This window comes from Nematostella vectensis, chromosome 8 (genome assembly GCF_932526225.1).
Source record: "Nematostella vectensis chromosome 8, jaNemVect1.1, whole genome shotgun sequence".
Taxonomy (NCBI): Eukaryota; Metazoa; Cnidaria; class Anthozoa; order Actiniaria; family Edwardsiidae; genus Nematostella; species Nematostella vectensis.
The window spans coordinates 6048-17782 of NC_064041.1; the positions used below are offsets into that span (position 1 = coordinate 6048).

Here is an 11735-nt window from a genome sequence, read left to right on the forward strand (position 1 = left end):
CTTAAATGTGCTAATACACTACAAATAGTGGCGAAATATCTACCGAGAGTCGAAGGCCCGAGGTAGATATTTTTAAAGCCACTATCCGCCGAAATGGAAATGATATAATTATTTTAGTATATAAAACGAGCTTTAGAGCAATTTTTTTTTCGGAAACACTTGCAAATCGGCTTGTTACACCTGCCATTTCGCTTGATTTCGGGGCGCAGAAAAATATCCACCTCCTGGGAGGTGTATATTGCATTTTATCCCGAGTTTCTCAACCAATCAAATCGCTTGTCCTTGCGAGGTTCCCGAGTTTTAAATACTAAATATATAATGTTTTTCCCTGCTAGCAGAGGCCTCTTTTCTCTGTATTTCGCTGGGCTGGAGTTCGCAAGGAAAAGAGACCTCTGTCATGGGTTGAAAGTTTGTTTGATCAAACGATGAACGAGAGCGCATGCTCCGTTCATTAATTATTGGCCACTATTTGAGCCCACAATGACTAGCGTATGCGTGAAGCGTATATCCGCTGCGGGATAATAAGCCCGCATTCGAAACGGCGAACTCGGTAGAAATATCACGCGACGAATTATAAAAGATGCCTTGTCTTCAATTAGAATTTTCTCTCTTTTGACCAACGAGTCAATCTACCGTTTACAGCTTTTGCATATTCTTCTGGAATTAGCTGATCTAAGTTTACCAAAACGTTTTGTAACATTTTCTTCGAGTGCAACTGTGCGAAACTCGCCTGCCCAGATGTCTTGAAATTTACCCCACAAACAAGACAAAACTAGTCGCTGCGTTTGCTGTTCAATCCTTTAAGTGACGTTTTAGGTGATTGAAATTGAACAGTTGTTTTGTTCGAAGAGGAGAACTAACCGGAGTTTGATTCATAATTTGCGACAAAACCCATGCAAAGCATATTAGCATATTGACAGCTTTCGCGCGATGGTACGGGTTTTGGCACGCCATGCGGTCGCTTAGAAACGCTCACGCATGCGCAACGTAAACAGTTTCGACTCATGGCAGAAGTCTCAATTCCTCGCGAAAGTGTATCTTAACTCGCAGGGCTTCATGGGTATTAAGTAAATAAGCATGTTCTTATAGACATTCACATGGGTTTCACATAAAATATTTCAGCCGTTTATACGCTATCCATGAAACACCTGGGGTTACAGAACATGGATTCTTGAGTGCAACCTAATTTGTAATAGGTGTATAATGAACTGCACATGAAATGTTTACTATTTTCTTTTCAGCAGTAAAAGCCGATCACATGACCCTACCCACCGCCTGGAGCCCATACTCGGCACGCCCTCTGGCTTTCTTGACAATGACTATGTGGATATGAGTGGCTATAACTATTTGGATACGAACTTTTTACCTGCTGCGAGCTGACACATTATTGCTGATATAGGTCATATTATTGATATCAAATTAAGGGACGAGCGCGGGGAAAGAGCTGAGCGGAAATTCTCAACTGAGACAGCGTTATAGTGCAACACGCCATCGTGGCCGTCCCTTTTAGGAAGTTTAGTCAATTTGAATTCGATAGCGTTTGGCATCATTGTTTATGAATAAATTTTGATGACGTGATTAGGCGATGACGGCATAAAATGACAGCACAGCAGAAAAATTCTATAATCTTAGCTGTTGAAGTATCTGCAATGATAAATGCAGCGTTATTACATTATTCGGGAGGGTGCCTACAAAGTTACGCGTATGCGTTTTCGATTCTTCCAAATAAAAACAATTTTAGGGTTTTTTCCACTCTTATTTCAATAATTTCTTTAATTTTTGAAATATCTGGAAATTGATCTGTAGTTTTATAGATGGCAACTAGGTGAATGTTCTCTGCCGAAAAAAATCGTGGAAGGTCTTTTCTTCGCAAAGATTATAGAGTTAGAAACGGAAGTAGCCTTTTATACGCATGCGCAATTGAATATTGTGATAAAGCCTGGTTACTAATGCGAATGTTGTGATTGAATTTTGATATCAAAATATCGACTTTTCTCCCTTTTTTTAACAGTGAAATATGCATTATAAAAAAGTCATTTCTTACTCAAATCAGCACTTCAATGTGCTAAGTAGGTGCCCTAGGTGAAAAATCATGCTTGCCCATTTTTATTTTACGTTATTAGCTGTTTATTACGTTTTTCTCGCCAGTTTCGTGTGTTTGTTTTCGAAGCTACAAATGTCGCGCGCGCGTAAATGGTTTTCCCGCCAATTGATTTCCCCCCCTGAAAGTGTGAAGTTCACGGATGATCGCGCGCAAGCCTAACAACCGAATGGCTAAGTAACGAGAAATCACAGGCGACCCAAGTTAATTTTAAGTACAATCTATCTACTGTTTTGATGGGGATATGCAGTAGTTTTACAATGTTGATATGGGTTCGTATAAGCGTCATCGATAAACTTGTGCTGTTGTTATTTCTCATTTCTCTTCACACATTATGACATCTAAATTTGATTGTCCGACGACGTCTCTACCATGAGATATTGACATTTTTATTTTTATCGGTGACGTCGCACAATACGTGACTATTCTGTTTCACCCCCTTGACACTTACATGACGTCTGAAAATAGTAGTTGCCTTACGATTTTTGTATCATGAAATATAATTTTTTATGAGGTCAACGATTACGTCACACATCACGTGACTATCCTGCTGGCTCCCCCGGACAACAACTTCATGACATTAAAAGTCTTGCTCTCTGAAGATGTTTAGGAACGTTTCATTATTAAGCGGGGGCAATGATTTTTTTTTTAAAATAGGCAAAGAAATAGGGCCCTCCCCTTAGACACAAGAAAAAAAAAAGAAACCATGAAATTCATGGAAAAATTGGTTGTCAAATGAATATAGATATTGAGGGGTGATATGTTTACCGAAAACGAGGTTTGTCAGAGTCATGGGCATGTTAGAGTCATGGGTCGGAAGTGCTAGTGTTTAGAATGTAAATGGTGAGAATTGAAGAGAGCTGTCGTATGGGGTCGTTCAGTGAAATCGACTAGCACGCGCCGACCTCCCGTATTGTATACCGGGGTATACAATATAGGGTCTTTCAGTGAAATCGGGTAGCGTGCGCAAAAAGCTCCGCACCATCCAATGAGGGTTTTCACATAGTTGGAGCCCGCCAAAGCAATAGTTTGAAAAAACCTGAAAGGGTTATCGTATGTGTCCGTTAGAGTGAAAGAATCAGAGGGGGCTCCGCAAAGCACCATGACAAATCGGGATAACCTAAGGATATCAGAGAGACTGCCCCCCCCCTTGATGTGTAACATATGGCAACCAAGATACAAGCACAATAAACGCGAAACGTCTTTATTCGTCTTTATTTACAAACACAATAATACCTAGTAACGCCGTTTCGCCCAATATCAGGGCTCATCAGCACACCTAGCACACGAAAAGTACAGATGTGGACGGCACTAGAGGCTCAAGGGATCGCAAAAACGTTCCAAGCGTGGCACGAAATCGCTAAGCCCGCAATGGCTCAAGGGATCGCAAAAACGTTCCAAGCTTGGCACGAAATCGCTGAGCCCGCAATGGCTCAAGGGATCGCAGAATCGTGCCAAGCTTGGGACGAAATCACTAAGCCCGCAATGGCTCGAGGGATCGCAAAAAAGGTTCCAAGCTTGGGACAAAACCACTAAGCACAAAAAAAGACGACCAAAATGTGAGGCAATGTAAGGTGTGTAGGCATCGAACCCACCAGACAAACACGAGGGAATGTCTCCACCACTACACCTTTAGAATATAGGGGCCTCCAAAGCCACCTAAGCCAAGACCCGTGTAGCGTCAGACCGTGGGACCTATATAGCTACTGAAAACCTACAAAGCTAGAGGCCGAGGTTAAGGTAGTCATCGAGGCCAAAAAAGCTGATTCCTCTATGTTTGTGGGCAGAATAATGACTATGCGCTCTAAGTGTTTCATCAGAAACCTTTCAGATACAACGCACCGAAGCATATCCCTGTGACTAGAGAGGCCAGATGGAAGGCGTTTAAGAAATCCCGTGAGCTCGCATGAAAGCTTCAAATGTCTTTTTCGGACGTCTTTTGGGGTTTTCGGGAAGCGTTTTTTCTTTTGCGAAACCTAGCCACACACCTCCTCGAGACTCGATTGCTGGGAGCCTGATCATCTCTACCTCGGCTGAAGCTACCAAGTTTCGCAACCTCTCTAAGTCGGCCGCGCCGGGACTAGTAATTCTTCGTCGTACTCACTTTTGCTTCGGCGAGCAATGTCGTCTGTATCGTTCTCAAACTCGTCCGTGGTAGGATGGCCTGCGTTCGTCGGGGAGCAGCAGTAAATTCGCTAATGATAATGTAATGGCCCGTTTTAGGTAGAAAAACCCCGGTCTGTCACTCACATGACGTTGTGCAAATATTCCGTAGACGAAATTGCGACCAAATCTCAATCTCGTGACGTTGTGTAATCGCAATCTAAACGTTTTTGAGAACGTTTTGTATGTAGAGTCGTGTAATAAAACCACTCAAACATGATCCTATTGTTGCATTTCGTAGCATACCCTGTACGCGTTAGTCATGTCCCATGTTTGGAAATGAATATTGATGCAATCCATGAGCCCGCACGTTTCGCATACGCATCGGTGTTCGGTGTCAAAGCAGAGCACGTTTTTAGCGTCAGCCCATTCCTCGAGCATAGTATGGAGACCCTCTTTGTCGCCCAGGGAGGCATTTGGCCATATGGTGCGCAGAACTTTGGTCTGGATTTTGCAGCATTCGTCGATAATGACAACCTCAGCAACATTGCTCAGTTTGTTACCTAGAGATACTGGGTCCCAGTCCTCTATTGGCTTGTCGGCGGGAATGCGGAGATAGTGGTGATACTTCTGCGCGTTCACGGGCTTCCTGCTGTTTTGGAGTCGAGGATTGTTGCGATGATCATCCGCTAGGTCATTTTCCGGGGTGAGCACTGCGATGGTTCGCCCTTCGAACATTTTCACGGCCCACTCTGTCCGAACCGTCCTGACCAGTCAGATAGAGTCTCGCTATTATTCTCTAAATAGTACGGATGATAGCATTCTCCCTAAATAGTACGGATGGTACCATTCTCTCTGAATAGTACGGAGGATACCATTCTCTCTTAATAGTACGGATGATAGCATTCTCTAAATAGTACGGATGATACCATTCTCTCTGAATAGTACGGATGATACCATTCTCTCTTAATAGTACGGATGATACCATTTGACGTTGCTTTATCCAACATATGAAACTCCAGGAGTTTTTTTCTGATTTTCCTATATCTACCCAGGCTTTAGACAATGTAAGACCTTGGCTCTTATGGATGGTTATTGGCCATGCAAACTTTAAAGGTGATTGCTGCCTTTCATGAATACCATCTGCCATGTGGGCTGTCACTGTTTTTGGACATATGGGAACATATGAGTTTTGTGTGGCACTAATTGATGGACCTGTGTAGTTGACAAAGTGAAATAATATATAGATTTAGGCACTGCCTAAAGACGGAGCCAGCATTTGATACCTTTTTGTGTTGACTGATAGGGGTAATTTGGGGGGTTCTAGGTGTCTGTATAATGTATTTTTAATGAGATTAAAAAAGTCATTTTTTACTGCTATGTCATTATGAATTGTACAGGCCAAAGGAATACTTTGGGTTCTCAGGTTCTCAATAGGCGTGCTATTATTTGTAGACAAAACTCACTCTGAAATGTAGCCAAATCCGACATTAAACCTCCCCTGGAAATACTGCAAAGTCGAGGTCAGATTTTTAACAGAGAACTCCCCCCCCCCCCCCCGGAAATATAAGGTCCACTTTTTTTTTATTTCTCGCCCTCGGTATGGGTCTGTTGCATTGGCCCCTCCAAATGTATCGAGCAAGCAATCATTTAATAATATTTAATATGCAGTATGAAAGTTAACAAATACTAAACCTTGGTGTGAAAAAGGCTGTCAAAGTTTAGGTGTCTTAGTTGACGGGAATGATTTTCAAGAGTCTAATGGTCAATTCTTATTTTCCCTCTTAATTAACTCTACTATCTATATTTTGTTTTTTATCAAAATAGCACTCTAACAAGCTTTGACCTTGTGAAGAATATATCAAGGATGTTACAGTATTCCAAAGAATTAGATGCAATACTGTAGTTTTCACGTACTGCAACTGATTATTCTGAAGAATGTGTTGAAATTAAACTCCACAAATATAACTCCTGACATGCATTACATATTGGTGCACCCACCCTTTGGCCTTATTTTTAGAAACTTTGGATCCACTCATACAGGCTACTCAAAAATAAATGCAATGGAGGCAAATCCTAAATTACTGAAAGTTTCTAATTTCAAACCAAACCATGTTCATTGATCTATGTTCGGGGCAGAGAGGAATAAATATGCAAATAAACAAAAAGTCAATGGGGAGCGGAGAAAAGGGAGAAATGTGACTCTATTTGAAAAAATGTTACTCTATTCTAAAACATTTATAACAATAATGCAATAATAACTTGACTGAGCACTTTCCTCGTATTTTTCCCTTTCCCTATTACCTTTAGGATTGATATAAAACTGTTTTTTAACAAATTTATTATTGAAAAAGCACAAGTTTGTTGTTATCTTTATATAATTTAAGTACTTTTGATCTAATAAAAACCTCTTCCCTTTATAGAAGTATAGAACTTGTATCAAAGTTATATTCTGACCAGCTTTGCCCTTGCAAAGAAACAAATAATGAATGAAACAGCATTCCAAAGATATAATGATACAGTTATACATTTCAGGTGCCATATGGAAGTTTTGTCTATCATCTACTGGTAATACTCCATCACCAAGGATATTATATTACAGTCATGCATTACATATTGGTGCACCCACCCTTTAGCATGGAGGCCTGCTGTTTTAAAAAAAAACCTGGATCCACACATACTAATGCTACTCCAAAATTAAATGCAATGGAGAAGAACAAATTTACTTGGGAAGCAAATTCTAAAAAAAATCCTTGATATTACTGAAAGTAGTGCTAAATGAAAATGTCTTATTTCAAAGCTAACATATTTTAATTTATTTATTTTGCAGAGGGGAAACAGCAAATAATATCAATTGCATACAAAAATAGTCAGCAGAGAAAAAAAAAGAAGAAATGGGAGTATATCTTTGATAAAAAAAATTAACAATAATGCAATAACACTCTCCTAACATTTCCCCTTTCCTCATTATCTTTAGGTTGATAGATAAATGTTTTCTTTACAGACTTATCATTGAGAGCAAGTATCTTACTCTAAAAAACCTATTACACTTATACTGTGATATAAAAGTAAGAAATCCCCTACTATATTATCTTAATATTTGCCTATTATTATGCCTTTCAGCCTTTAGAATCAATCATGGCCTTTAGGTAGTCCTTGGTTGGTTTTACCTAAATAAAAGTGAAAACAATTATTTTTTTTTCTTTCAAAAACAGTATTTTCATCATGCCATTTATAACCTTACGAATTTGCCACAATATTTGAATAAAAATAAATAAACACATTAGAAAGTATGCAAGATGCAGACAATATAAAAGCAAAAACAATATAGGTAAGGGTTGCATTTTTTTTTTTCGAAGAGAAAATTCTTTTGTAATTGTAAAGTTAAAGTAGTTATGATAATGTTGAAAAAATGTTGCTGTATCTTTGAAAAGACTAACAACACAGAATATAAAGACAAGAAAGGTCTTTAGCAATATATGACAGGATAATATTTGTCAGCCTTTATTAAATATCTAAACGCAGTCAATAAAGTATAGAGAGAACGAAGAATATCAAAGGATGTGTTATGCTCATGTTTGATTAGACCACGGATTCTCAAAGCAAAGTCTAGAAACAAATATATAAATCCAACAAGCTAAGTGGCATTGATACAGTAACTAGACTACTACGTATTTCTGTCGTTAAATTCTTACTTAACGTGAGGAATATACGCCTGAATTTATAGAACTTGTAAGTATTTACGTATTAACATCAAAACAAGGATATAATATGACTTTGATATGGCATCTTGACGTCAAACTAAACTGGTACGGTGTTTTAGTCTGAGCGATTGGTTATGGAAAAAAAACGAACAAACGAGCATTATAAAGCACAACAATAAAAGAAAAATAACTTTCATATTCTCAATACAAACCGTCGTCTAAAACTCACCTTGGCAGTCTTTTTTTTTTTTTCGCTTTCTGTTGTGGTTGTGTTGTTCGCTTTTGTTGTAAACTGTGAAGTTTTCGAATTTCTGCTAGCAAGGAACTCGTCTACACAAGCGAATGATTTTTATAGCTGAAAACAGACATCAAGGCCCTTTCTTCTCAGGATCTCCTTACATAAATATAGACGTGAATGAATATACAATGGTAGTGTAGATCCTCCATAGTCCTCCTCTATAGTCCTCTTTTTAGCTGTTGCGACGGGCGGGATTCACGAACACTCGGGTAGATTTTACTATCGACTCGTACTTCAGACAAAACGGTTCCTAAAAGACTTCAGTCCATTTGAATCCGCATATTTTCTCATTAAATACTGCCTTTTTTTCTGTGAACATACGAGTTTTGAACTAAAACTCATAAAAGCGTAAGACCGAGAGGGGCCTGAGAGTTGCGCGGCAGGATTACCGGCTGGCTGGCTGATTTGTGACACCACAGGGTAACCGCGCGATGACCACAAAACCAAGTCGCATAGCTTACCATATTTCTATACCTATGGAGCTCCGCGCGCGGCCTGCGGCCGCGCTGGCTCCGCTATGACTGCAATAGGCAAGTCACATGGCTGGCGACCTGTCTTATAGATTATATCTATAATGGTTCCTGTTGCTCCATTACAAAGACCAACACTTGACCATAACTTCATTGTTAGCATGACTTTGGCTCCCCTTGCTAAAAATACCAAGGACTCTAGACCAGACATTTCATCAGAACTCACTTTCTTAGCCAATGCAGAAGAATGACGGGCATTAGTGGAAGCAACAGGCTGTGCCAGTTTAGTAAGCTGGTCATGATTGTAATTTGCAACCTCTTCATTACTGAGGAATAAATCTTATTGCATCATTAAACAGGTCCAAAGTTGACACCTTAGCAGGCTGTCGTGTAAGTTAAAGGTTCCAGTCATCCATGGTTGATTCACCTCTGCGTAGCCTTAAAAGCAGATCTCTAAAACGCTCTTGTCCAGGGTCAGTGCCCTGGACACGTTGGTGACAGGTAATATGGTTGCTTTATTGAACATTCTAAAGGAAAATATCCCTGTTCTAATGCCTCCAAATGGTTGGTAATAGCATCCAGTTGCTTGTTTACAACATTTATCTATCCAACAAAATGTCACTTGGCCTAACGTTGAATACTCATCAATGACAATATACTCTATGCCCCTAAGGCTGTCTGTAGTCTGTATAAGGTTTGCCCTGTGAGATCTATATTGCCTCTTGGTCCAACAGGCAGCTTTTAAAGGGAATGAATTGTATAGTCCCCTGTATATTAAATTATTCCTTGCCAGTAGTTGCAGTTACAGCACACTTGCTTTTCAAAAGCCCATGAATTGCATTGATAAGATAGCTCTTTTCAGTGCCTGCCAGTGAGTATTATTCACACTCTCTTCCCTTTTGGTTTTGACCCATTTGTTGATCTGCATAGTTTGCTCTGTCCTGCTGCCAGTCATATTTAGGACTGATTCAAGAGGAATTCTCAAAAGGGCTATGAAGATCAGATAGGATCCTCCACTCCTCACGGTTTCTCATGGAGTCTGATTTAACAGGTTCCTCATCTGCTGCATCTTCCTGACTTTTTATAACTTCTTATAGTTTATCAAACCAATCTGGTACATTGGCTTTTGCATATGGAGTTTCAAGAAACTCTTGCCATTTCTGAATGAGATTTTCATCTGATAGTTCAACATTATCCCAGGCATCATCTTGGGTCAATCTCCAAGGCTTATATCTAATCAACTAATATTTACAGTCAGTGGGAAATTAGGTCCCTTTGGGTTAGACGAGTAGGTGGGAGAAATTCTTCGTACAACATTACTTGCTTGTTTAGTAAGCTTCTTATCTACAACTTCCCGAAATTGGCTTCAATAGCTCAGGGTCAGTAGGCAGCTCTTACAAGCTGCAATTTGATTGGGCAAATTAACAATATCCGCACCTCGACACAAAGAACGAGAAGAATAGAGACAAAAGAACTCCTTTGTAGAAGAAAGATAATAAGAGACAAAGCAGCTGCGACTTACTCATAGCTCAGCCCGAATCCCGAGGGACTTTTGCACGCATGTTCTATACTGTGTAGCGGCTGTAAAGATATTATGGGCTCGTTAACATGGGGGAGACAAGGACGATTCATGAATGGCCCGGAGAAACCGGCGCGTAATTCGAATTCAACTCAAATCTTGGTCAAATTTTTGCGAGAATCAGCTCCTCTTGATTACATTAGATTTCATATGCTACTTTAAGTTTCTAAATATGTTTTATTTTCGCCTTTTAAATTCAAATCCGAAGTAAAGATGGCCGGTGGTAACGGAACTCGAAGCGGGAAAAATAAATTTCTTATTGGTTTTATTGGTCAAATTTTTGCGAGAATCAGCTCCTCTTGATTACATTAGATTTCATATGCTACTTTAAGTTTCTAAATATGTTTTATTTTCGCCTTTTGAATTCAAATCCGAAGTAAAGATGGCCGGTGGTAACGGAACTCGAAGCGGGAAAAATAAATTTCTTCGATTTGCTTATATATCGTACAATTCAAAGGTGTCAATTGTGGACGGTCCTTACCCTTTTATAGCGCGGTTTCGTGTTTAATGCATATACCACTTTGCTGAAGAGTTCTCCTTCTCTGGATCATATCAAAAGCCCAGTAAGAGAATCTAGGGTGGCTAGCAAAGCGATAACACCAGTTGTTATTTGTTTTCTCAGCAAACTTCAGTAAATGCTTAACAGCATCATGTAATGAGACATCCCTTACTACTGAGAGATTAGTAGGGTCACCTCTCCCATCTGGAAATAAGGGGGGGAATGCCATGTTTGAAGATAGGGTGTATTATATTCATTCAGTGGAGCATCTTCAACATGAGATGGCCAGTTCATGGGCTGGTGTGCTGAAAGTTGATTTTTTATTGCGTCAAATTCTTGTTGCTGCTGTTAGCCCACTGGCAGGAAACTACTCATTTCTGAGGATTTATCATACACAATATTAGCCTCTGAATTTTTACCCACAGGACCTAAATCTGGTTCACCCACTTCATCTATTGAAATTTCATCATCAGACTGAACAGTCAGAAGAGTAGAGGGAATGCCATCATCGGGCATATTGTTTAAAGCAACATCATCTATTGACACAGCAACGTGTTTTTCAAGCTCTCAAACTTAGAGTTTTTAACAGTGTCTTTACATACAGCAGAAACATAATGTAAATCATTTATATATCCTAAAAAGCCTGCGGTTTTTTCTGTGTGGAGTACCCACTATACTGTTGGGGGTTATTACCTTGGTGGTGATCGCTCAATCGAGTTAGTTATATGGATGATACAATTAAATGCATTACATACTGCTTGTATGATAATATTATCACACCATGTTCCTGGACAAGACATACTTTCAATGTAACTTTGCCAACTGCTACCTGCAAAGCTCTCTATATAGAGCTCAGGATGATTGTTTAGGTGATTTATTCCAGCCATACGAATTTCAGAGTGTAGTTCAGCATTGTTAAAGATGTGTGAAGTAAAGCTTTTAAAAAAAGATCTCCCTCTCCTCCACAATAATGTGGTACTA

General features: G+C 39.6%; 1 pseudogene; it reads right to left on the reverse strand.

Moving 5' to 3' along the window:
• Positions 1-8975: 8975 nt before the first annotated feature.
• LOC125570176 lies at positions 8976-11270 on the reverse strand (annotated as a pseudogene).
• Between the last annotated feature and the right edge of the window lie 465 nt (positions 11271-11735).